The sequence below is a fragment of the Lynx canadensis genome, chromosome B1 (genome assembly GCF_007474595.2).
Source record: "Lynx canadensis isolate LIC74 chromosome B1, mLynCan4.pri.v2, whole genome shotgun sequence".
NCBI classification, from domain to species: Eukaryota; Metazoa; Chordata; class Mammalia; order Carnivora; family Felidae; genus Lynx; species Lynx canadensis.
In genome coordinates this window covers 136,673,971-136,677,969 of record NC_044306.2, presented here as the reverse complement: position 1 = coordinate 136,677,969, position 3,999 = coordinate 136,673,971, and the positions used below count along the sequence as shown (strand labels likewise).

The following is a 3,999-nucleotide window of genomic DNA, read 5'->3' as shown; positions in this document are numbered from 1 at the left end:
AACTGAGGGTTGATGGGGTGTAGGGGAGAGGGGAAAGTGGGTGATGGGCATTGAAGAGGGCACCTGTTGGGATGAGCACTGGGTGTTGTATGGAAACCAATTTAGCAATGAATTATATTAATATAAAAAAAGAAAAATGTAAAAAAAAACAAATAAATATAAATAAATAAATAAATAAATAAATAAATAGTCATCACCATACCTAAAGTTACCTAAGTTTTTTCCAATGTTATCTTCTAGAAATTTTATAGTTGTGCATTTTACATTTAGGCCTATCATCCATTTTGAGTTAATTTTTGTGAAGGGTGTAAGATCTGGGTCTAGATCCATTTTTTTTTCATATGGGTGTCCAGTTGTTCCAGCACCATTTGTTGAAAAGACTCTTTGCAGGTCATCTGGGTGGCTCAGTCTGTTCAGCCTATGTCATTATCTCTCAGGTTCATGAGTTCAAGTCCCACGTTGGGCTCACTACTGTCAGTACAGAGCCTGCTTTGGATTCTCTGTCCCCTTCTCTCTGCCCCTCCTCCACTTGCACTGTCTCAAAAATAAATAAATGTTTTAAAAAAAAAGAAAAGACTGTCTTTGCTCCATTGTATAGCCTTTGCTCCTTTGTCAAAGACCAGTTGACCATGTTTATGCCATGTTTATGTGAGTGTTTTTCTAAGCACCGTATTCTGTTTTATTGATCTATTTGTTTATTCTTTCATCAATATCGTACTTTTTTCCTATAGCTTTCTAGTAAGTAGGGGTTGTTTGTTTTAGTGGCAGAAGGACAGATTTTATCAAGCCCCTTAACCCTAGTTCTCTTTCTCCTACACAGTCTAGGTTCCCCCAGAGGTCTGGTAGGCAGCAATAAGACCCACTATGCAGCCAGCAGGGGTATCTCTACAGATAGTACAGGGTTTGTGATGTGCTGGTGCTTGCCACCTCCAAAAGGATGTTCCCACAGGATTCATAGCCACACCCAGTATGTGTGGTCAGCAACTCCTCTTTGCCTTATACTTGTGGTAGGCACAGCCAGCCTTCAGATTGGTCTTGTCAACGTGGCCACCTCCAGCCACCACATCAACATAGTTGTATTGGCTGAAGAAATGACCTTGATTTCTGAGGTGGCTGAGGACAGCTTCACTTGGGTCTTCTTTGGTCTCAGGGTTGTGGGAGATGAAGTAGCATCATTCCCAGAGGCTTGGGCCAACTTGCCAAGTCACCAAGCTTCTCCTCCAAACAATACACAATGGTGACCTTGGGCATAGTGCCCACTAGGAGCACATTGCCTATGTTGAGCTGGGCCTTCTTGCCACAGTACACAAAATAGCCAGTGTAGATGCCATTGGGGGTGATGAACAGCTCCTGCCACTTCTTAAACCAGTACAGATCCCAGAAGACTACCTCAGTGAGGGGTGCACCTCCACCCTGGTCATGAATGATGTCCTTCACGATGCCCCTGATGTAGCCCAACTGCTCTGCAAAGTCCATGGCAAGCAGACATGCAGCACCCTTGCCATGCTTCATGTGGGCATGGAACACTGAGCCAGCATCCTTCCTCTACTCCAGAATTATGTGGCCCATGGCAGTAGTCTGCTACCCCCATAGCTGGAAGAGCTCTAATAAGTTTTGAAGTCAGGTAGTGTCAGTCCTTTGACTTTCTTCTTCTTCATTATTGTGTTGGCTCTCTGGGTTTTTTGCCTCTCCATATAAATGTTAGAATCAGTCTGTCAATATGCACAAAATTACTTGCTGGGATTCTGATTGGATTTGCATCAAATCTATAGCTCAAGTTGGGTAAAACTGATACTACCACATATTGAGTCTTACTCTCCATGAATATGAAAGTATCTCCTCCATTTATTTAGTTCTTTGTTCTTGTTAATCAGAGTTTTATAATTTTCCACATGTAAATCTTGTACATATTTTGTTAAATTTATACTAAGTATTTCATTCTTTGGGTGCTGATGTAAATGACATTAGGCTTTTAACTTCAAATTCCACTTGTTCGTTGCTAGCATATGGGAAAACAATTGACTTTTACATGTTAACTTTGTATTCTATAACCTTGCTATAACTACTTATTCCAGTCTTTTTGTCAATTCTTTCAGAGTTTCTATACAGACAATCGTGTCATGTACAAAGATAATTCTATTTCTTCCTTCCCAATCTGTGTATCCTTTATTTTCTTTGTTTGTCTTACTGCATTAACTAGAACTTCCAGTAGGATGTTAAAAAGGAGTCATGAGAGGGAACATCCTTTCTTTGTTCCTGATCATGGTAGGAAAACTTCTAGTTTCTCATTAAGTATGATGTGAGCTATAGATTTTTTGTAGATATTATCAAGTTAAGGAAGTTCCCTTCTATTCCTAGGTTGCTCAGAGTTTTTATCATGAATGGGTGTTGTATTTTGTCAAATGCTTTTTTCTGTATCCATTGATTTGATCATGCAGTTTTTCTCTTTTAGTCTCTTGATGTGATGGATTACATTAATTGGTTTTTGAATGTTGAGTCAGGCTTGCATACCTGCAATTAATCCCATTTGGTTATAGTGTATATCTGTGGTCTTTTTAATCTTTATTTCACTATACATAATGTGATCTGTTTCTCTAGTTGCTCTGAAAGTTTGCTTTTTGACACTGGTTTTCAGTAGTTTAATTGGGATATGTCTTGATCTTTATATTATTTCCTTAATGTTTATTTTACTTGCCATTTGTTGACTATGTTATATCTCTGGGTTTGTACATTTTCTCAAATTTGGAAAATTCATTATCCTTACTTCTCCAAATTTTTCTTCTGTCCCATTATCTTCTTAGACTAGAATTACATTCATATTAGATTTCTTAATATTGTTCAGCCTTTTTTTTCATATTTTCTTCTATCTTTCAACTTCAATGTTTCCTATTTCTAGATTTTCAAGGTCATTACTTTTTCATATGCAAGATAAACCTGTCTTGCAAATTTTTTAATTTAAATCTACAGTTAACCACTGAACAATGCAGGGGTTGAGGAGTACCAATCTCCTACACAATTGAAAATCCGTGTATAGCTTTTGACTCCGAAAAAGCTTAGCTACTAATAGCCTACTGTTGACTGGAAGCCTTACTGACAACATAAAGAGTCAAGTAACACATATTTTGCATGTTATATGTTATTATATACTGTATTCTTACAATTAAGTTGCTAGAGAAAATAAGAGGTTTATTAAGAAAATCATGAGAGAAAATGCGTTTTCACTACTCTACTGTATTTATTGAAAAAAATACACATATAAGTGGATCCATGCAATTCAAAACCTTGTTTTTCAAAGGCCAACTATATACTTTTAATGTCCAAAAGTTTCATTTTGGTGGGGTTTTTAAAATATTTATTGAGAAACAGTGTGTGTGTGTGTGTGTGTGTGTGTGTGTGTGTGTACACACACACCCATTAGCAGGGGAGGGGCAGAGAGAACAGAAGAGAGAGAGAATCGCAAGTGGGCTCTGCACTGTCAGCACAGAGCCCAACGTGGGGTTCAATCTCATGAACCATGAAATCATGACCTGAGCCAAAATCAAGAGTCAGATGTTTAAATGACTGAGCCACCCAGGTGCCCCATTCCACTTTTTTTTATCTTCCACTTTCATTTTCATTGTGTTCATGTTTTCTATTAAATCCTTAAAAATATTTATACTCGCTATGTTGAAGTCTTTATCTGCTAATTCTATTACCTCTGTCATTTCTGGCTTTGTTCTATCGACTGATCTTCTAGTCATGGTTATGGTCACACATGTTTTTTCACATATCTAGTAATTTTGATGCTGGACATTGTGGATATTACACTGTTAAGGGCTAGATAATTTTGTTTTTGAAATTTGTCTTAATAATGAGATAAACTACAGCATAATCCTTTTAAGATTTTTTGTTTAAACTTTGTTCAGGTAGGTTTAGGAACTTTACTCTCAGACTAATTTAACCTTGTTATTGAGGTATGACCCTTCTGAGGCTTCTACTAATTGCCTCAAGTGTTCAATC

The 3,999-nt window shown here is 37.4% G+C and overlaps 1 pseudogene; it reads right to left on the bottom strand.

Moving 5' to 3' along the window:
* Positions 1-797: 797 nt before the first annotated feature.
* Positions 798-1,569, bottom strand: LOC115511584 (annotated as a pseudogene).
* Between the last annotated feature and the right edge of the window lie 2,430 nt (positions 1,570-3,999).